We start from the raw sequence: 22,991 nt of genomic DNA on the forward strand, positions 1-22,991 counted from the left end.
TGGTGTGGGTCCCAGAACTTCACTGTCTCCTTCCGCATTGAGCCCAGAATTCCTTCAGACTTTATTTTGTTCTGAGCAGTTCCAGATGTGGCTTATTTTCTGTTGATACTACTATGAACGTTTACTTTTAAAAATACATTGTTGTTGTTGTTTTGCTGTTGGTTTTTTCTTGGACAGTTATAATTATTTTTATTTTATCATTCCTTAAGATTTTTTTTTTTTAAAGATTTTATTTATTTATTTGTCATAGAGAGAGAAGCGAGAGTGAGCACAGGCAGACAGAGTGGCAGGCAGAGGCAGAAGCAGGCTCGCTGCCAAGCAAGGAGCCCGATGTGGGACTCGATCCCAGGACGCTGGGATCATGACCTGAGCCGAAGGCAGCTGCTTAACCAACTGAGCCACCCAGGCGTCCCAAGATTTTATTTTTTTATTATTAACATATAATGTAGTGTTTGTTTCAGGGGAAAAATACATTTTAAAATTATTTAAGTAGATGTTTGTACAAAAATTGGGCAGTGTAGATAAAAAAGAGAAGGGTAACCAGTAATGTTTTCCTTCAGGGAGTATAACTATTACATTTGGCATATCCTCCCATGTGTTCTGTGTGCGTGACTTAAAAAATCGTTTTGGAAATGTTATGCTCGTTTTTACCCACCAGCTGGAGAGTCACAACTTCACTGTGTTTTGCAGACCTGGGGATGCTGGCCTGTTTTCCTTGGTTTTTTTTGTTTGTTTGTTCAAGATTTTATTTATTTGAGAGAGAGAGAGATAGAGCAAGTGGGCACATGTGGGGAGGAGAGGAAGAAGACGACTCCCCAACGAGTAGAGAGTGCGATGTGAGGCTTGATTCCAAGATCCTGGGATTACGACCTGAGCCGAAGGCAGACGCCCAACTGACTGAGCCACCCAGGCGCCCCCCTCTTGGTTTTTATTAGGGTTCTGGCGAGTTGGATTTGGTCACTGTCATGTGAGGACAGATTTCTAGGAATCATATGTGTTCACTGATTTAGATCCACTAGCGAAAAGAGTACGTATATAGGCGGGTTGTCTTTGTGGAAAAAAGAAAGTAGTTGGTGATAAACATCTAACTGTTACAGAAGGCTCTGTGGAAAGGTGACTAAAGTGCTCTACTATCCTGGTCATCTGCTTTAAAAAGTCACGTGCTGTCACCGGCAGTGGAACACATACAGCATCCTGTGTTGACATACAATTCTCATTAAGGTCAGATTTGACTGCACATAACCTAAAAACCAAAATAATAGTGGCTAAAACAAGGTTTATGTTCATTTGTCTTTGAAAAGTAGTCTGCAGGGCTTCGGACATCCCAGTGTCATCAGGGATGTGGGCTCCTCTTTTTCAGTCCAGTCCCAGTGCGTGGCTCGCGCCCTCAGGCTTGCCTTGTGGTCTTCGATGGCAGTGGAAATGCCAGTTATTTGGTCCAAGTAACAGGCCTGAAGGAGGAGGAAAAGCAGAAGCACAGAAAAAGGTGTTCCTAGAGCCGAGTTGGCTCCTGCCGTCCTCCCAAAAGTCCACCAAAAACGCATCTGCTTGCAGTCATTGGCCAGAATGTAATCATAGAGCCGAGGCTGGCGCAGGGGAGGCTGGGAGGTGCAGAACTCTAATCTGGGTGGCCGTGAGCCCAGCTGATCATCAGGGGCTATTACCGAGGAAGAGGGAGAGCAGGGCTGGTGGGGACAGCAGCTGGCAGTCTTCCCACGGGATCTTCATGTGGGACGTGCATTGGGAAGAACTGTTTATTTCAGATGTTTAGCATCATATGGCCACGCAAGGTTAGCCAGGCCTTGGGGCATGTGGCTCAGACCCCTGATTTAACTAATGGCTCCTACTCCTTTGCCCCATTGCATCATTAGCCCAAACATCACTTCTTAAAACTACTTGCAGAAAGCCCTGGCTTGAATGATGGATTAGTGTCTCTGCTCTGTTAACTGGGAAAAGCCAGCTACTTGATTGTTAGCAAAGGTGTCCACAAAAGATGGTCTTAGTGGAAACATTGTCCTTTGGGGGCTTAGGTAGATGGATTTCAGGATTTTGGCTTAAAGGCATTTGGCAGAATAACAGTTCAATCGCAGTCATTAGAAGTTAAATTAGTGTAAAAACAAGGTCATATGAAAAAGCTTTGGAAAACGAAAAGCCGTGCCCAAAGTGGAGGTTGTGTTATTAGTTTTAATTTATTATTAAATAACTTCTTTCCTCCTCTTAGAGAACATAGAAAAACAGAGAGGTAAAAGCAGTGTGTTTCTCCAGTTTTTGTGTTTATGGATACTTGTTTTGATCCAGAATCGTGCACGGGAAGTCCTAGTAACTGTGCTGCTTGTAGTGTGCCTTCATGCTCCCCAGACCTGTCCACATGTTGTGACTTGTTATGTAAATAAATAGTCTTCGACCACAAGATATTTAAAGGTCGCACAGATTCCACTGCTTAGATATACTCTGTTAACGAAACCAAACCCCTATATGACAATAATAATAATAATAATAATAGTAATAATAATAATACAACTGATTCTTATGAAGTGCTCTCTTTATGTTAGGCACGAAGCATTTCACGGCCCTTCTCTTCTCATTCCCGTAGCAGCCCTGCCAAGTAAACACTATGAGTGTGTTTATTTTACAAAGGAGGAAACTGAGGCTCAGAAGGGGTCACCTATTTCTCTAAAGTCTCCCCGCCAGTCCTGAGGGCGGACTTCGCGGCCCGGTGTGACCCCTCCGCCTGTGCTCCCAGTCACCAGGCCGTTGGCGACACCCTGCTGCTGGGCGGCTGGGGCGTTTCACGGCATTATTTCCCGTGGCCCGTAGCACTTTGGTTTTATAGGATTGGGAATAGCATTATCCCGCTCACAGAGCCCCAGTATCCACATTTCCTTAAGGTCTGATCGACTCACTCTTATTTCATAGCTGCAGCGCAGAGGTGAGTGGGGAACTCCACGTGGTTGGGACTCGCCACACCTGCCCTCTTTGGTGTGGGCGTCAGTTGAAACTGACATGAGATCTTTGCTGCCTTGTCTCCCTCTTCCTCTAAAGGCACTGCCCCCACATGCCAGGCTGGTTTCCTCTTTCCTCTGGAATACCCTCTGTGCCTCCCAGCCACGAGGCCCTCAGCACTGTCCCCCTCTCCGCAGGAATAATCTGGCTTTCAGGGATGCTCTTGCCTCGGCCCCCCGCCTGTCCAAACCCTACCCACGTTCCCGTGCTCGGCGCGAACCTGGCGGTTCCCTCCCGACAGCCTGGCACTGTGGTCAGTGCTGAGCGGTCATCTGGGGCTGGGCACACGCTGCCTGAGAGCATGTAGGAGAACAGTCGGGTGACAGTGGACTAGAGCCGCGTGGCCAGGGGTCGCAAGCACAGATGTCTTCTGGGGTCGGGGTCGGTGTGTTTGTGAAGCCGCTGGGGGGAAGCTGTAGGGCTTGGGAGGAGTGATGGGGAAGCGAGTGTGTGCTCCGTCGGGCGCGGGCCGTGGAAAGATGGAACAAAGCACGCTGGCCTGCCGCAGCCTGCCAGCCGCACCCCCCCAGCCTCCTCTTGTTGGCTGGGATTTTGGGAGCATCCCTGAGGCCTCCGAATAGATTCTTCCAGGGACATGAGTGAATGGGCGAATGAGCCAACACAGGATCCCTTGAACTGGTCTGCTCAGGGGATCACCAAGTGTGAAGCCTCCCCTTCTCTCGTCGGAGGATGTCCCATGTCCTCCGGGACTTTTGAGCATGTGCCTTTTCATCCTCTATAACCTCCAAACCCTTGTCCCCGTCCTAATGTCCGAGTTTGCCAACGTTTCGGGTACCGAGGCTGGTATTTTCACAGTGTATTTGTTACCAACTTCCAAGGCCTCTGCCCTCTTTTCTCTGCACTCTTCCTGGATGCCGGCCCCAAATAACACCCTGGCAGTGTGTCCCCTGCAGCCAGCCAGAGGGCTGCCAGGTGCTGCGGGAGCAGCCGCCCCCCCACCCTGCGGCCTGCGTCCGCTGCCGTCGTTCCATCCAGCCTCGGTGTCCCCGTGTTCCCTCCTTGTGAGTTCCCTGCTGCGGCCCTCAGTCTCCCTTCGTGGGCTTGATTGGCGGCTCCTCTTGGCAGCTACAGGCTGAGTAGTGCCCCTGCCTCCAGTTTCTGTGCTCACTTGTGCTTTGTGCCCTTCTCAACCTTCTCACAAGAGCTCACAAGATAAAGAGGCAGAAGCCTTGCTTTCTTGGAAGTGGAAGGAGGACAGAGCTTCCATCGTGCCCTTGACCTCAGGCTGGCTGTAACATTCTAAGCCCTGGATTATACCTGGACTGGACACTGGCCACAGACCCTGACTGGGTTTTCTGGGGAGGGTTTCTCCGGGCCGAGTGTGTGCTGTGGAACGCCATGACCCACTGGGTCCCACTTGCTGGTGTCCTTCTTCTGGGACCCTGAGGTCAAGCAGATTTCCTACGTGCAGGAATGAATGAATGGAAGAAGCACCTAGAGCTCGGGGATCCTGGCCAAGAGCAATGTGGCAGGAAGGACTTGCCTAGAAAAGCTTGAGGAGTACCCATCACAGCAGTTTTTCCTTTAGGAGAATTAAAGAAACTGTAAAACATTCCCAGGACGGAACTGGGAGGGAGCAAAGTATTGGCCGGAGAACCCAATTCCTAGTCCTTTGTAAGAGTTGCTTAAGTGATTTTTTCATGTCCCATGAAGCCATCCCCAAATGAGACACTTCCAGCAGTACCTGGCCTAGGTACTGCCAGATCTCTCTCCCCATTTTCTGTCCCACTTCTGGGCTTTGTGGTTCTTTGTTTGCTACAAGTTCCTTCTTTCGGAGTTGGAGGGTGCTGGACATGTCTTAAGGAATTTTCCGGGCAAACGCATACAAGTGCTCAACAGATTGGATCATTTTGGTTGTAGGAGGTGATACCTAAGGTTAGCCAGCAGCCACCGGGCATATTCCAGACAATTCTGTTCAGTTCATGATTTTGCATGAACACAGACACATGTTCTGCAAGTCAAATAAAGACATAAGTAAATAAAGCTGAAATGAAGCAAACCATCGAACCTGGTGAGGCCTGGCGGTCTGACCTGGAGGTCCAGTTGGAGCTCCCAGTTCATTACCGTTGCTGGCCAACCTCGCTTTTCCCTTTTCCCTTTTCCCTTTTCCCTTGGGCATGGCCATCTCCCGCACAAAGATGGTTCTCCTTTGTGTGTTAATTTGACTGCTTGGTGTTGAGGATATGATAGTAAGTGATACCGGACACCTGCCCTGCCCTTAACGAGCTCCCTGGAGGGTCGCAGGGAACGACCTAAGTCAGGACTACGGTGCACGCTGTGGAGGGAAGATGTTGGTGCCACGAGAATGACAATAAAGGGATGTGCCTGAGAATTTCTTGAGGAAGTGAAGGAGTTAATGCGAAAGCCATGAGGGTAGGTGGGGCCTGGACGGTCGAAGCAGGGAGACCATCAGACTCAAATGCCCGTGGGAACCTGGCCCCCCAGGAGGCAGGTGATGCCCTTGACAGGGTCCTTTCCTGTGCCTGCCAGGGCTCAGTGGCCACCGAAGGAGAATCAGGAGGGATATTGGTCTCTTTGTGGCAGATTTGCCATCCTTTCCCCAAGCTTGCTCTGGAGTGCCTTCCTTCACCTCTGGGAGCTCAGGGGTGGGGGTGGAGGGGCTTCTCTGCGGCTTACTCAGGTGTGTAGGAGGTGGCTTGGGGCCCTGGGCAACAGTCCAGCACCTGTGAAGTCCGTGTTGCCGTTGGAGCAGGAGATGAAGGATCTTGGGAAATAATCTGGACCCTGAGCCATTATCCTGGGGAAAACAGCCTCAGTGCAGGGGGCAGGTTCAGGGCCAGAAGGGCATTTAAAGGTGTGTGGGCTCTGATTCCAGATGATGCTTTAGTGTCTTCCCCTTCGTCTGTTTCCTCTGATTTGAGCCGCTTTTGCCATGAAGGTCGGATCGTGATGTCTTCTCTCCTCCACATCTCTTCCCGGCACACTTGGTAACAACTAAGTGGAGACGTCCTCCTCCTTTTGCAGCCGGTCTGTGGCACCGTCATTGCTCAGGGTCACAGTCTGCTTCAGGATCTCTAAGGAGACAAGAGCCCGCCTGTCTCTCCTTTCTTCCTTATCTCTTGGAAGCATTTCAGTTCCTAACTTGGTGTTCTACTTCATTCTGGGGAGGTAGCTCAGGGCTGCTTGTGGGGAGAGAAAGTGAGACACAAGGTGATGGTGTGGGTGGTCTTGTTAATCCAGAAAAAAATGTAGCTTCATCTCCAGGTCACCCATCTCCTTACCTTGGAATCCCCTTACCTGTAGAGCCAGCAGCTCCCTGTAGAGCCATACTTGTCCCTCTTATTAGGAAAGGCTGTTAACATGGCACCCTTGAACCCCTTGGTATCTGTGCAGAATGTGTGCATGTTCATTTTGGGGACAGGGTTGTTACTCTGACTAATCTAAGACTCGGAGAAGGTTGTGCATCAACACTGTTACAGAGAACTTCTAAAACCGGTCGTCTGGGTGACAGGAGACTTGGTGGCATAGAAGAACACCGACCCACCTGCCACCCGTGGCTCTGCTGGGCCGGGTTGCCTTGGGCACATCTTGTGCTCGTTGATATGCGGACCCCTCGCGTGTGACGTGAAAGGTTTGAATGAGGGGGTCCCTTCCAGGGGCCCTTCCAGGACTGACATTATGCACATGCGTGTGTTTGGGAGAAGGTGGCGACTGCGTGGTCTGTCTGTGCATCAGGCCATCACGTGCCCAGGTTCCCCGCTTTCCGGCTTCTGGTTGCAGGGGCTGAAGCTCCCAGTGAGGGAGCGTTCTCTGAGAGGTGTTGGGAGAAGGCAGTTGACAGGAGCTCCCGGGTGCACCCCTTCCCCTTGGCTGCCCAGGGCACAACAGATGGCCTCGCAGAGAGAAGATGCTCAGGTCACATGAATCAGGAGGGAGAGTCATAGTAAACCAAGGGCAGCCTTCACCCTGGAGATGGGACACAGTCAAATGCCACCTCTGCCCTTGGGGCTGAACACGGGGCATTCCAAGGTCAGAGCTTTGCTCCTGCCGTCCACCCCACTTAGGGCTTTTGCAGGTGGGGCTCGGGACCACTTAGGTGTTTGTGTGCCCCGGGTCCCCCTGGCCCAGCAGAGCTGCAAGAAGACCATGCTTGTGTGGGCACCGGAGCATGACAGCGAGGTCTAGAATGAGACACATTAAAGCCGAGCCTTGCTCATCCCCAGGATTTGTGCTGTCTGTAGGATACATGGAGGTTCTGATCTGAGAAGAAAGCATTTCCCCTGACGCTTGGCTTTGGGAATCCTGAGCCCTGACATTGAGCGTGTGGCTAGCCTCTGGGGGTTCCAGGATCCTTGTCTGTAAAACGTGGACAGTACAGGAGTGTTGTCTGAAGGCGGTATGAGACTGTGCATGCCACGTGTCCTACGGGGCCACATTGGCGACCGGTACTGCGCTTCTTTTCTCTTTCCAAGGAGTAGGAGAGACTTCTCACTATTCCTTGGTATTTTAGGTGTATACAGGATATAGTTGGGTTTCCCTTTTTAAAGTAGCATTAGAGGGGCGCCTGGCTGGCTCAGTGGGTTAAAGCCTCTACCTTCAGCTCGGGTCATGATCTCAGGGTTCTGGGATCGAGCCCCGCATTGGGCCCTCTGCTCGCCGGGGAGCCTGCTGCCCCCTCTCTCTCTGCTTGCTGCTCTGCCTACTTGTGCTCTCTCTCTGTGTGTCAAATAAATAAATAAAATCTAAAAAAAAAAAAAAAAAAAAAAAGTAGCATGAGGATTTTAGGTGGCCCTGAGCTGCCCTTTGCCAAGTTGGCCGGAGGTAGCTTTACCTCTCCTACCGAACCCGGGCAGATTTATGTCAGCCGAAGCCACAGAGGGGGGTTGATACCCCCCCCAGCCCCTTCCAACTATATCTGGGCTTCTTGGGATCGATAGCCCCCAACCCCTTCCAATTGTGTCTGGGCTTCTTGTGGAAAAGGCTGGTGTTTCTCGCTCCTACTGGACCTATGTTAACTCACAGTGCTTGGCCCCCTGAGAAATGCTGCCTTGTTTGTTATGGCCTTTGGCCTGATTGAATGGGACAGCTGGCCAGTTTTATGGCTCTGCTGGCCTCTCAGCTGACAATTAAAATGCTTTTGCCCCAGGAGGAAGGCAATGTATTTCTCCTTTCTCTGCTGCACCAGTCTACGGCCAAGGTCAAAGGGAATGCCTTTTCCACTCGGCTCCTGGCTTCCCCAAACCCACTTAGCGTTCTTGTTGCACTGTCTTTTCTAAGACTTCTCAGGGTGAGCCAAAGAGATTCTACATTGAGTTTTGTGGTCCTCCTTTGGCAGGATGGGGGAGCATGGCTGCCCCTTTTCCATCTCCACGCAGCAGCTTTATTGCTATAGCTGTTCAGATCTGGCTGGGCACAGCACCTAGTAGGTACTCAGGAAGTGCTGGTGGGTTTGGTCATCATGAGTTCCAGCACCGTCCCTCTTCCCATGCATTAACCTCTCCCCCCAACCCAAGGCAATATCTAAACAGTGCCCAAACTCTCCTTTAGAGCCCGCATTTAGGATGTGAACCCTCTCTGTCATTGGAGATGAGCCCATGTGAGCTCTGGGTGAGATGTGCCTTGTGTCTTGGCTCTATTTCTTGCTAGCTGGGACCTTGCGCAAACGACAGACTCTTTGTGCTTTCGTTTTTGTTAATGTTAAATGGGAATAATTATAATCCCACCCACCTCATTTTATAGGGTAAAGGGAGGATTCAGTGAAATAATCTAGATGATGCTCTCAGCCCTGCCTGGCACATGGTAAATGCTTGGTATGTTGATCATAATTCCAGAGGCTGCATTTTCCCCTCAGCCTTTAGATCCATAATTTGTGGTCTTGTACTTTCGAGTATAAATCATCTTGTGCTTGCCTTCTCAGTGTCTTAGTCCTGTTCTCTCCGATTGTGCTGTAGGTACTTAAAATTCAAAGTGCGATGTATACATAAGGTGAGAAGAGTTCAACGTTGAACTACAAAGGAAAGTTGCTCTCCTTTACCCTAAACCCTGAGTTTACGTCTTAGAAGCAAGTGAAATTAAGATATGGGGTACTGTTTTGTTTTGTTTTTTGTCTCCTTAGATAATTTTTATTCTGTAAAAACACAGAAATCCCAGTAGATTTCTGGACCACAGAATTTGTCGTCTTCCCTCTTCTGCTCCCTGCCTCCCTCTCCCACAAATCACATACAATATAGGACTTTGCATGTAGCATTCGCAGTGTTTGGCAGCAATTCTCTGTTTCTATGAAATCTTGCCTTTTCTTCTTCTTTTTTTTTTTTTCCCCTTTATAGAGAGAGCAGGGGGAGGGGCAGAGGGAGAGGGAGAGCGAGAATCTTAAGCAGGCTCCACACTCCGGGCAAAGCCCGACATCGGGCTTGATCTCACGACCCTGAGATCATGACCTGAGCTGAAATCAAGAGTCAGATGCTTAACCCACCGAACCACTCAGGTGCCCTGAAATCTTGCATTTTCTATCCCTACTCCCTTTTTGGATGGACTCGAACTCCTCTGTTGAATAAACTGGAAGGAGTTCCTTGGACCTCAGATAGATGCCTAATGTCTGCCTCTGGCATTTTGCCAGCCGGGAGGCGCTGACTCTGTAGCCGGGACCCGAAGCGTACCCGTGGGGCCCTGGGACCCTGGAACTGGCTGCTCTTGTAATCCAGACCTGTTTCTGCAGGTCCCCATGACTGCTTGCCGCCTGATGTGCCCGATAAGGCAACGTAACAGGAAAAAGTATCAGTGAAAAAAGAAGAAGTGATCCCAGATTGCACAGTGCAGATGCGACTGCTTTTTCCGTCTACGCGATTTTCCTATTCCTGTCTACGTACCTCATCTTCTCCTGCCATTTCAGTCCATCTGGATACATTTTATTTTTGTTTGTTTCTGCATTCTGGTAACCTTCAGAATCCAAGAAGGAGGAGAAAAAGATTGTAGTGGGGGGAAACAACAGTAGTTTTCAGTTTCCAGTTCCATAACTCCCTTTTGTATTTATGGGTAAGGTTAGAGCTTAAAGGAACCTTAGAGCCGTGACCACAAGATGTTGAGTGATTTGCCAGAAGTCAGGCTGTTGGGATGCCTGGTCTCGTGACAGCGTCCTGCCTTTCAGGCCCCCAGCCCCTGACCCAGTTGGGTCCCCAGGACTGTGGACGACAGCGGAATGAAGATCTCCACATCCTCCGAGGAGTCAGGGATGCCTGGCTCGTGGCCCCCGAGGTCACGGCTGAGCAGCCAAGGCTGCATCTTGTCGTTTCTTCCCTGGGGTGTCTAGAAGAGACCGAGGGTTCAGGCTCTGCCAGGTGTCCAGTTCCCGGGGAAGAAGAAACAGTAGAGACGCCCCACCCCTCCCCCCAGCTGTACTGAGAGTTGACACGTGCAGTCTGTGAGTTTAAGGTATATGATTTGATACATGTATACGTTACAAGATGGTTACCATAGCCGGCTTAGTCAACATCCGTTACCTCACATAGTTCCCACTTTTTGGTGCGGGGAGAACATTTAAGATTTATTCTTCTTGGCAGTTTTTAAGTCTATAATACAGGATTGGGTTTTCCTAAAGATTTTATTTTATTTTAATTATTTTTAAAAAGTTTTATTTATTTATGTGAGAGAGATAGAAAGTGGGGGTGGGGGGTGAGGGACAGAGGGAGAAGAAGCAGGCTCCCCGCTAAGCAGGGAGCCCGAGGCGGGGCTCGACCCCAGGATTCTGGGATCATGACGTGAGCCAAAGGCCAATGCTTAATGACTGAGCCACCCAGGAACCCTTAAGATTTTATTTTTAAATAATCTCTGCAGCCAGCATGGGGCTTGAACTCACACCCCCAAGATCAAGAGTCGCAGCCAGCCAGGCACCCAGTACAGTGTTGTTCACTGTAGTTAGTCACCATATCATATGTTAGGCCCCCCAGAACTCACTCATCTTTTAATGGGAAGTTTGTTACTCTTTGGCCAGCATCTCTCCATTTCCCCTACCCTTTAACCCCTAGCAACACCATTCTGCTCTGTTTCTGTGTTTGCCTTTTTTGGCTTCCGCATGTACATGAGATCACACTGTATGTGTCTTTCTGAGTCTGACTTATTTCACTTGGCATAATGTCCTCAAGGTCCATCGATGTTGTCATAAATGGCAGGATTTCCTTCTTTTTTAGGACTCATACTCCATTATATGTGTATATACAACACGTCTTTATCTATTCGTCCATAGATGGACGCTTGGATTGTTACTGTATCTTGGTTATTGCGAACAAGGCTGCGTTGAACTTGGGGATGCAGATATGTCTTGGAGATAGGATTTCATTTCATTTGCATATATACCCAGAAGTGGGATAGCTGAATCATATGGTAATTCTACTTTAAATTTTTTTTTTTTAAGATTTTATTTATTTATTTGACAGAGACACAGCGAGAGAGGGAACACAGGCAGGGGGAGAGGGAGAGGGAGAAGCAGGCTCTCTGGTGAGCAGGGAGCCTGATGCAGGGCTTGATCCCATGACCTGGGGATCATGACCTGAGCTGAAGGCAGATGCTTAATAACTGAGCCACCCAGGCGCCCCTCTACTTTTAATTTTTTGAGGAGCCTCCATACTGTTCTCCATAGTGGCCACAGTAGTTTACATCTGTACCAACGGTGCACAAAGATTCCCTTTTCTTTACATCCTCACTAACATGTTATCTCCTACTTTTTGGTAATCACTATCCTAGCAGATGGGAGGTGATAGCTCATTGTGCTTTTGATTTACATCTCCCTGATGATTAGTGATATTGAGCATCTTTTTATGTGTCTGTTCAGTATTTGTTTGTCTTCTTTGGAAAAGAAGGTCCTCTGCCCATTTTTTAATCAGATGAAAAACATTTTTATTTCCTAAGTAGTTAGCACCTTGCTCTCTGTGCTTAGGGATAGGAATCCCGTGGTGTATCAGTAACCATCTCTCTGTCATTGTCAGTTCTCCTCTCTCCCTCAAACTCATAAAATGAATCATAAATTATTATCTTTCCCAAGTGCACACCATCTCTCTGTCATTGTCAGTTCTCCTCTCTCCCTCAAACTCATAAAATGAATCATAAATTATTATCTTTCCCAAGTGCATGGCAGTTGGTGACAAAGAAGGGTGACCCATCCAGTCCCATGGATGCTAATGAAAAATCAACTTAAATGTTTCCAAAATAAGATGACTTAAGATTATTAGTGACATTATCTGATTTTTCCCCTTAGCTTATTACTCATGGTGACAGCAATATACGGCCTTCCATTTTCCCTCCCCCAGGATTCCTAGAGATGGGATGAGGAGTAATCATGTTTTGTGCTTGGTGCTATAGAATTGTATTCGGAGCAGTATTTATCTAAGCCATTGCAGGCAGAGGTGGTGGGAGCCCCTCTGTACAGGAGAGGAAGCTGAGTCTCAGAGAGGTTGAATGCGTTGCCTGAGAAAACACAGCTTTAGAAATTAGTGGGTCCTAAAGTCAAGTCCACGTTCTCCGGCACTCATTACTGGTCTTCTCTGTTTTTTAGGAACAGATTGTAGTAGGAGACTCTATTCTAGCACCTTGTTTTGTAGGATGGACCCTGCAACTAACAGATAACCCTTGCTTTCGAAACCTGGTCTCGAGGCCTTTGTGGGCCGGATCATCCCCAAATCTGGAATTGCCGGGAGGGGATCCTTCACTGTTCCAACCCAGGGGCCTGGCTGTTCTCAAATGCACAGGAACCGAAGGCTACTGTCTTGTTTCCTCTTGCCCCAGGGCCCCTCCAGAAGCACAGTGTGAATCTTAGCCATCATTCTGTAGCCTCAGCCTTGCCTCTTGTTAGTCTAGTTCCTTGGGAACCTAAACCATGCTTGTATACAGCTGTCCAAAAGTTGGCCTGTGACAGAAGTTTCCACATTATTTGACTCTTATTTTTGCTTATGTTGATATTGTGGTTTTGCTTTTGTTTAAACAAGGGAAATATGAATAGATTTCAGGTAAATTCACAGATGCTTATTTTTGGAATTAAAGTTTTTAAAGTTTAGTTTAGAGAGAGAGAGAGTGTGCACGAGTAGGGAGAGGGGCAGAGGGAGAGGAGAGAGAATCTCAAGTGGACTCTGCACCTTGCGTGCAGCCCGACGCAGGGCTCGATCCCATGACCCCGAGATCATGACCTGAGCAGAAACCGAGAGTCGGACGTCCAACAGACGGAGCCATCCAGGTACCCCCATGGAATTTTAAAATTTTTAGCCAGGAAAGTAATGTAAACATTCAAAAAGGGTTTGGACAGATTTGTTAATATCCAAGCCCCGTGTGGTTTATTCGGATGTCATGACTCTCAGCTGCCTGTCCTCTTGGAGGTGAGCAGGCCCTCCAGGGGTGTTGCCTCTGCAGCCCTGTTTGTAACCAGATGGACTGGGTCGGACCAGCGTGGCAGTCGCACACCGCCCCCCCCCCCCCCCCCCCCGCCATGGAGGACGGCTAGGCACTCTAGGAGTGCCCACTTCTATTTTTAGATTAATGTCACGACGGAGGAATTTGCCTTTCCATCCTTCATCCCTTAGTGCTCCGAGTCGAATCGATTGCTTATGGAACAGCCCCCAGACTATTCTGAGTGAAGCTTCCCAGCTGTTCCCTTGTCCCCCCTTTTGAAGAGAATTTTGACTTTGCTGCCAGCAGTATTTTTGAGGTATTGTGACAGGAGGAAAGCAGAGGGGACAGGAGAGGAATCATGCAAATTCATCCTGACAGAAATGATTTTCGGAAAGGCATTTTCAGCAGGAAATTCATGAGTTTCTTTACGTGAGGTCAACAAACAGAAGAGAAATGGGGGATTTGCAGAAGTTTCTGTGGAGCGTATGAGCCCTCTGGTGTTTGGCAAAATAACTAGAAAGTCCAGCTAATTTTGACTTACTTTCAGATGCTGCCAGTACCCGCCCCCCGTTGGATACATTTCTGCCCTGTGATCTTTACATGTAAGGCTGGCTTTGTGTGCAAGGTTCTAGGTCATATGGACGATGAATCTGGCCAATTTTGGGGCTCCTCATAAGCTTTTTTGGTGCTTGATTTGATATGTAGTATACTGGAGGAGAGTCTGGGAATGGGAAGGTCACTGACAGTAACCTTGTAGGAAGAGTATGAATGTCCTTCCTCAGGAAGAGGGACATATTCTAAGACCTTTCCCCGCTGGGAGGTTTCCTGAGGGCAGGAAAGAAGACATTCGAGCATTTTTCCAGCAGTTTCTGGGTATGCCCATTATGCCTACCTGTTGTAGTTTTGAAATGTTGGTGAGATCTGGTGCCAAGAAAGAATTCTTGAGACTTCTTTCGTGCAAAAGGGGTGGTTTTATTAAAGCACGGGGACGGGACCCAGGGGCAGAAAGAGCCGCTGCACTGGGGTCGTGAGGAGTGGCGACTTATGTACCTGGGAGTTGGGGAGGTAAAGAAAAAGGGAGGTGTCCAAAAGGACTGTCATGTGTCCAGGAAGATTCATAGGATACCGGAGGGCTGACTGTTACCAAATTAAAGTGTTTTTCCTTCTAGTAAGGCACTAACGTTAAGACAGCTGGGAGCTTTCTGGAGGAGTGTTATACTGCCTGTCTCAGGTCCTTGTCGATGGGCTGCAGGTCATTAAGAAATTTAATCTTGTTTACTCTCCCTTCTGCCTCTGCTTCCCACATCACTCATGGACGGGAGAGTGATGTAAGGGCTCCAGGAAATTGAGTTATGGCTCTCTGAAAGCCAGGCTATTGGTAAGAACGCTTTTCCACTGTCAATCACTCAGACACGGGTTCCTCGGATGGAGACTCATGTCGTGCAGGACTGTGACCTGTATCAGTTAACCGTTGGTTTTTCCCTCTGTTTTAGGGTGGTCATGGGTGCCTGAGGAATGCCACTCAGATCCTGCGGCTGGGGCGGGGATGGTTGTAGGGGGTGCTTTGTCCTCACTTTGCCTTGTGCTCCCTCATCATAACTTTCCGGGGAGCAGGGAAGGGAGCAGCCGCGGACTGGCTGCCCTCTGGAAACTGAGGTGGACCGCCTTGAGAATCTCTGTGGTTCTGAGTTTGCCTGACCACGGGAAGATCCTCGGCTCCATCTCACGGGGTAGGATCTGTAGGGTCATCTTTGGAGGTAGGCCGGGAAGGTACAGGCACAAACCTCGTCTCGCCCATCCCAGTGGGCATGGAGGTGGAAGGAAGGGACTCAGAAAGGCGGCCATAGCATGGACAGGAAGCCCGTGAGTCAGAGCAAAGCTAGTCCTAGCCTGAGGCTTCCTTGAGATTGGCCTCTCCCGACTCTTAGATGGGAGGTTAGGGAGTGACTCATAGGAAACTTTAATGTGTGTTTCTAAGCTTTCCAGGACTATTAAGGACCTGTGGCTCAACATGGCAACTCCCATTGTTCTGAGCCTTTGTGCTTGGGCTTCCTTGCCTGCAAGGTGATGGCGACGGTTTTCTGTGGTGGGTCGTGCTGCTTCTTCCTCTGCCCTAAAATCTTTCCTCCTCTGCGATGCCCGATGCCCGGGGTGAAGTGCGGGCTGTAGAGCGGGGGTGTTTGCGTTGTGCGTGGGTTAGGACTCTCAACCAGCAGGTCCTCGTGAGACAGTGACGTGCCCATGATTACACAGACGCTGTAGGAAATGCAGCACATCACTTCAGTGTGTACGTAACGTTGACATCACTTCCAGCACATTCTTTCCACCCTCCAGAGCCATACTATGGAAACATGCCCAAACAGCCAGAACAGGGTGATGCCGTCTGGAATCACGTGCCAAGCGTGCGTGAGATGGTGTCCAAAGAAGGCAGATTTTCTGCCAGGCGTTGATGGAGGAGTTCGGTCTTAAAGAGGGAGTGGGGTTCAGATGGAGTAAGTAGCAGGGTGGTGGGTCACAGGAGAGGGCGGTGCCTGTGTTCAGCCATGGCTAAGTGTTTATCGATGCTGTGCCTCTGTTGTTCGGGTTTGTTTGTTTGTTTGCTTGTTTTTTATTTTTTTTTTTAAGATTTTATTTTTTTGACAGACAGAGATCACAAGTAGGCAGAGTGGCAGGCAGAGAGAGAGGAGGAAGCAGGCTCCCTACTGAGCAGAGAGCCCGATATGGGGCTCGATCCCAGGACCCTGGGACCACGACCCAAGCCGAAGGCAGAGGCTTTAACCCACTGAGCCACCCAAGTGCCCCTGTTTGTTTGTTTTTTAGAGTTTATTTATTTGAGAGAGAGAGAGTGTGCCCCCAAGCAGGGGGAGGGGCAGAGGGAGAGAGAGAAGCAGGCTCCCTGCTGAGCTGAGCCAGGAGCCTGATACGGAGCTCCATCCTAGGACCCTGGGATCACGGCCAGAGCTGAAGGCAGACTCAACCGACCGAGCCACCTGCATGCCCTGTCACTTGGGTTCTCTAGGAATTTCCCACACTGGGACTATTGAACAGGAAAGCCTTGCCCCCAACTAGTTGAGTCTTCCATATAGAAATAGCTCTCATCTCCCATTGGCTGGGGAGCAGAGCGTGGTGGAGTGTTACAGGCTCTGAGTCAGGCAGATCTGGCTTTGGGCAAAGTCTTCAACCTCTGAGCCCATTTCCTCTTCTGTAAAATGAGGATAATCCTAGTATTTACTCATAACAGCGTCATGGCCAGGAAATGAAATTATGCATGTAAGCCGTTAGCAAAATGCCTGGTACAAAATAAATGCCCAGTAAAAGGGAGCTTTTTTTTTTTTTTAAAGATTTTATTCATTTATTTGACAGAGAGATAGCCCAAGTAAGCAGCAGGCAGAGGGAGAGAGAGAAGCAGGCTCTCCACTAAGCAGGGAGCCCGATGTGGGGCTCGATCCCAGGACCCTGGAATCATGACCCAAGCTGAAGGCAGCCGCTCAACCAACTGAGCCACCCAGGCGCCCCAAGCTTTTCTTTTTTTTAAGAATACCATTTCCGAGAACAGCTGCTTCCCTGCTAGCAGCAGATGTGAGAAGACTCACAAGTGCTACCAATAGTTTCCATTACTGGTGCTTCAGAATAAACCGTTCCAAACGAGAACCGTTTCATTATGCTCATGGAGACCAGGCTGGGAATCGGGAAAGGGCTTGGCAGGAGTCTGGCTTGGAAGTCGTGCCATGTCATTCACACGGCATTCCAGTCCTTACCGTGAGTCTCAGGCCCGCTGAGGTACAGAGGAGACAGAGACCCGCCTCTCAGTGGAAGGGGAGTCCGGATCACGTCGGAGAAAAGCATGTACGGTGGTGGGAGATGGTGTGCTATTTTGAAAACGCAACCTTTCCTGCCTGCCAGGGGAACTCTGGTGGCAGAGCATGGGGACGCGGGGTCATGGAGGGCCCGGGCAACAGTAGCATCCCAAACCCGCGTAAGAAGGAAGAATGACTGTTGGTTGACATGGCCGTCAAAGGTGTGATGTGCTGCCTGTCTGTGGATTCTTCGGGTCCGGTTGGTAGCCGGGTGTTTCTGAGGCACGGCAGACACCTGGCCGCCCTTCTCAGGGACGTGAGGCCCTGCCGTGGGACTGGGCAGGGCAGGCCGGCCTTTGTGGAGAGGTTCTTCAGTGAGGAAAGCGGGGACCCAGACGGTCTGCCTCCGCCTTCTGGTTTCCTGGTGGTGACATCTGTGTCTGGACCAGCTCGGGGCGAGAGCCCCAGCCGTGCTGTCTGAGTCTACTCTGCCCAAGATGGCAGTTGCCGTAGGTGCCCAAGTGGAAACAGTCCTATTTTAGGATGTTGGAGAGAGCAAGGTGTCCTGCAAACACACGCTGGGAAGTTTGGCCGGAAAGAAGGCACCGATCTGTCTGTTTTAATCACAAGAAGCTTGGCTCTAGGAGAAGCTTTCCTCAGCAGCATGAGAGAGGTGGGCAGGGGGTCCCGCATCCAAGGAAAAGATGAAAATGCGGTTGCCGTGGGAAGCCAGGGCGGGTTAAAGGGGTTGTTGAAAATAGCTTGAAGCAGGCTGAGAGTTGTGCTGTGTCTCTTGAGACCAGCCACTGTCAGTCTATAAATACGAGTCTGCTATCTCGTCCCCCTATCCTCCAGTGCAACAGAGCAGCAGAAATCCAACCGTCATGCTGTAGAATCATGTCACAGGCACAGAGGTGGGCCCAGCATGAAGAAGCCTGGTGCTTTGAGTTTTTTCCTGAGTACCGGTGTACGCATATACATCTTTTCCCTCGTTCCCCGTGGCACGTATTCACGGAAAGCCAACCAGAGTTGGAGTGGCCTGGAACCCTGGACACTGTCCAGGCTTGAACCGAGGCCCCAGGACTGCAGTGCTGTTAACTAACCCGTCTGAACATCGTGCTTACAGCCCAGAGGCCTGAGGACTGGCTCTCCAGAGCAACGCACTAGCCAGCCAGGGGAGCCCCTCTAGCTGTGCTGTCCTCTCCGACCTCACGCATAGCCTGAATCGTTCCCGGAGCTCTCTGCTGCATCCCTCGGTGGACGCGGTGCAGTGCCGTGCCCCGGGGTCTGGGGCCTGCCTGCTGTCCCACATGAATGCAAGACGGAGCTGCTTTGGCACCCAGTGTCTGGCCTCGCATGCCGGGACTGTGGAACCGCATGTGGTCCAGACAGTGGCGGCTGGTAATGTGTGTTGGTGGCTCTACCTGGAAATGAAGCAACCATGTTCCCAGGTGGTTAGAGAGAGCTGGAAGGGGATGGGAAGCTTCGGGTCCAGCTGGAAGCCAAGAGTTGGTGGGCGTATGTTGTCACAGAGGTAGGGGGGACAGAACATTTAAAGCCCCTCTACTCCCGAATGCTCATGCCTTCCCAAAAGGTTGAGGACACACAGGTCCCCAGCTGGAGAGACTGGGTGATGTGAAGTCAGAGAGAGTTCCTAGGACTGCTGACTGCCCCTTCTCCCTGTTCATGTGATCAATCGCTCCTTCTTCCTGCCCCCATCACCCCCAGCCCAATACCGTGGTTCATTCTTCACGACCTCCCCCGGGTGATTGCAGAGGTTACTGCTGTGTCCTTGTCTGTCTGACTGCAGCCACACCACGTCCCTGCTTCGAAGCTGCCGGTCACTCCCAGGTAGATTCCAAGCGTCTCCGCATGGCCTGTAGCCCTGCCGTCCAGCCCCGGCCCTTCAGGGCTGCTCCATCCTCTCCCTTTTCCTTCATGAAGGTTCCGCTACAAGGGACTATTTTCTCTTTCCTCAGCGTGTCAGGGATTTTTCCCCCTTTGGCCTGAAACCACATTATACCCTCCTGCTGAGAATGGCCTTCTGATTCTTCCCTGTGTGTTCTCTGACGCCCCTCTTCTAATTTTTTCCTCTCTACATCTCCTGTTTCCGTAATTCTCCACAGTAGATGGTTAAACACGATGGGTGTGTGGAGTAGAATAAGGTCATCATTGAGAGCATGGGAGTGAGGGGTGCCAGGTGGCTCAGCCGGTTAGGCGTCCAGTTCTTGATTTCATCTCCAGTCGTGATCTCAGGGTCCTGGGATCAAGCTCCTCGTCAGGCTCCACATGCAGGTCGGAGGCTGCTTGAGGATTTCCCTCCCTCTGCCCCTCCCCGTGCTTGTGCACTCTCCCTCCCTCCCTGTCTCTCAAATAAACCAATAAATCTTTAAAAAGAAATAAAAGAGCATGGGAGCGGAAGCTAATCATCCCAGCTTTGCCACTTACTGGCTGTGTAACTCAGAGGAATATCCTCACTTCAGTTGGCTACCATGTCTTCATCTGTAGGTAGTGATGAAACTGTGCCCATTGCTTGAGGTTTTTGATGGGCTTGGCGCATGCCGAATGCTTAGCACAGAGCCTGGCATGTCGTTAGTGCTCCATAAGTACTAGCAGTGGCTACAAGGGTAGACTTACGACCAGAGTGGGGATGTGAGAATGAGGGGCGTTCCATCCTGTTTTCCCCTGTAGGAGCATCTCTTCATCCCTCCCTCCCCCTCCCCCTTTTGCCCGTGTGGGGACCTGTTGGCCTTTTCCAGTAACCAAAGCAGTTGTATCCTTAAGTGGGCAAAGTCAGTAGATTCCCAGGCAGGAATGTTAACAGGGAGGAGTCTTGCTTTCTTGGGTAACAACCTGGATTCTCTCCTGGTGGTGCTTCTGATCCTGGATGTTAGCTGTGTTTTAGAGGCTTTGGCTCACCCCTTTCCACCCATGGTGTGATGCCTTCCTCCCAGAGAGGAAGGTGGGTGCGACAGGCAGGGTAGGACCTCGTGGTCTGTAGGCCGAGCCCAGCATCGTAAGTAAGAGTTGACCTGACCCTCCCGTGAAGGGCTGACCCTTGTTCCTCAGAACTCCACCTGGGGTCTTGAAGAGCATCAGGCTAGTCTCCCAGGGCCGACTTTCTGGCCCCTGGGCTGTGATGGAGCAAAGAGAATCTTCTCTAAACTAACCCTTCCCTCTACCTTGGGATGTAGAGAATGGTCCTACAGTGAGCAGTGTCTCTCCCATGGTTGACTGTGGCTCCCGGTGAACCAGGCAGCTGAGGTACGGAGCTTTTGGAGTTGACCTTGTTCTTTGCATGTCTGATTTGTGAACCTCGACCTCTCCCTCCCCCCGTCTCTGGAGGCACTTCATACTAGCTTGGTATTTTAGAACAGGAAAAAGAGGTGTGGATGTGGTGTGCATGCAGACAGGGACAGAAGATTCTGCAGCGAAAGGGACAGGACTGAAGCATTGGACCAAGTGACGGGGCCCTGATGACGGATGGGAAATTGGAGACGGTCAGTCCCAGGTGTTTCATGAAGGGCCGATGGGAGAGGATTCTGTGAGTTCAAGCAGAGATCTTGGATTAAGAACATCCTCTGTTGGGCTCCACAGAATAGCTGGATTGGACCTTCCTGCTACTGCTCAGCCCCGAATACACACCTGTTTTGAAGGTGAAGGTCCAATGGAGAGAGCGGGACTTAAGGTCCTGGGATTCCTCTGTTTTCCTAGTGCTTATCCTCATACGTTTGACCATTTAACATGAAGTCTGTTCTCCCCACTGACTTCACTGCTGTTCCTTCTGGGGGGTGTGACTCGAAGGTGACCAGTGCTCTCCTGGGTTCGCAGAGTCCAGCCTGCCAACTCGAAGCAAAACTCCCCACTAATTCTTTTTTTTTTTTTTTTTTTTTTTTTGAAGATTTCATTTATTTAGTTGACAGAGACAGCGAGAGAGGGAACACAAGCTGGGAGAGTGGGAGAGGGAGAAGCAGGTTTCCTGTCAAGCAGGGAGCCCAATGTGGGTCTCAATCCCAGGATCCTGGGATCATGACCTGAACTGAAGGCAGAGGCTTTAACCCACTGAGCCACCCAGGCGCCCCTAGACAGCATATTCTTAAGAAAAAAAAAAAAAAAAGTCTGAAAAAAAAAAAAAGAAATCTGATCAAACTATGTGTTTTTACATACTAATGTTTTACTAAAATATATTCACATATATTAAATTTTGCCTGCTACATTTTTTTTATATATGTATTTTAAAGTGCATGTATAATATCTATTAACAAGCTGAATCATATCACAAGGTTTAGAATATAAAACAAATGTTTCTTGCTCTATCCTGTCTTACTCCCTGAGTCTTCCTCCTGGCCAGTGATCTTCTTGAGGGGAGATGCTAGTTTAATTTATATTTGAACACCCTGTACTTAGCACTGTGCATATGGGCTCTCTTAACAGGGGGCTCTTTAAAGAAAAGAAAAAACAGATTTAAGTCAACACTTATTATAGAACATGACATACTCCTTAAAAAACATGCAGCTGAAACGTGTCAAGTTGATTCATTTTATAGATGCTTGGAGAGGCTGTCCAAATCCTTGGTCGCATCGTATGGAGATTTTATTGACTGGGATGCTGCTTTTGGTTTAGATTTTCAATTTTAATATGTCTTTTTGCTCCAAGAAATGTTGTAGTAGTGGAATTGAGCTTTGTATCTGTTAGATTAGGTTAGCTAATGAGAAAAAAGGTCCCCAAAATAACAATGGCTGAAAGAAATCTTTTTTTTTTTTCCTTGTATGTCAAAGTCTGGCGGGAGACAGCCCATGATTATCAGGATAGCTCCCTTCCACAAGCCCTAGACCCCTTCCCACTCACAGTTCTGCCAATGTTGGGGCAGGATCTTACCCTCAAAGCCCAAGGTGGCAGCTAGATGTGCAGCCATCACGTCTGTGTTCCAGGCAGCCCAGTGGAGGGAGGGATGAAGAAGGTCCAAAGGCTGTGAGCCAAGAACTCTTAATACTTCTAAGCTACCTGGTTGTGCTTTAGAACAGGGAGGATGGGAAACATAGTTAATGTGACATGTGGCCAGGCGCCCCTCTTGCACATGAGGGTTCTGTCACTATGGGATGAGGGGCAAATAACCACGGAAGGGTGACTCACAGTCTGGGTCACAGCTTTCAGGCCCTTTTCCTATCATTAATCCCTTGTTAGTCCTTCCATGATACGTTGCCAGGATTGCTAACGTAGCAGTTCTTTTCTGCTGTGTTTTCAATTTGTTTTCTCTTCCTCATGGAACGCTGCTGACTCTGTCCTTCTGATTTAACCCTTCCTTGGAGATTTCTCTCCCATCCACTCCTCTGGAGCTGGAGGATTTGAGACGCTGGCCTGGATGTGAGCTGATGGCCGACAGGTAGACTTTTTCATCAAGGGCAGTAGCCTTCTGCTTTCTGCCTGTCCGGCTTCCGGTTGTATCATTGGCATCACTGGCTCCCAGTGGTGGCTGCAGACCTCCAGGGTGGGGCTGCTGCAAGGTCTTTTTGAATCTAAGTGTGTTGGCAGAGAGTATAAATATTCGAATGTCTGTTTTTCGGATGTAGATGCTGTTGTGTTGATCAATACAAATTGGATTGAAAATGGGTATTTCTCCATGGTATTTTAATACGGCGGGGTGGTTTGGGGCGCTGACTGGGATTTCATTCAACCCTGGGCTATGTCCTGGCTCTGCCTCTTAGCACCTGTGGACCAGCCTCTGAACTGTGATTCCACATCTGATAGTGCCTTCCTGGCTTACTGAGACAATTCCAATTACGGAAATCACTTAGCAAATCACTTAGCCCTGTGCATAGCAAGCCCCGAAGCTCCCAG

General features: G+C 49.7%; 1 protein-coding gene across 3 annotated transcripts in view; it reads left to right on the forward strand.

Annotated features, from left to right (window-relative positions):
* MAP3K9 (mitogen-activated protein kinase kinase kinase 9) overlaps positions 1-22,991 on the forward strand; it is a 74,939-nt gene that overhangs the window by 9,313 nt on the left and 42,635 nt on the right. The window lies entirely within an intron of this gene.

This window comes from Lutra lutra, chromosome 7 (assembly GCF_902655055.1).
Source record: "Lutra lutra chromosome 7, mLutLut1.2, whole genome shotgun sequence".
Taxonomy (NCBI): Eukaryota; Metazoa; Chordata; class Mammalia; order Carnivora; family Mustelidae; genus Lutra; species Lutra lutra.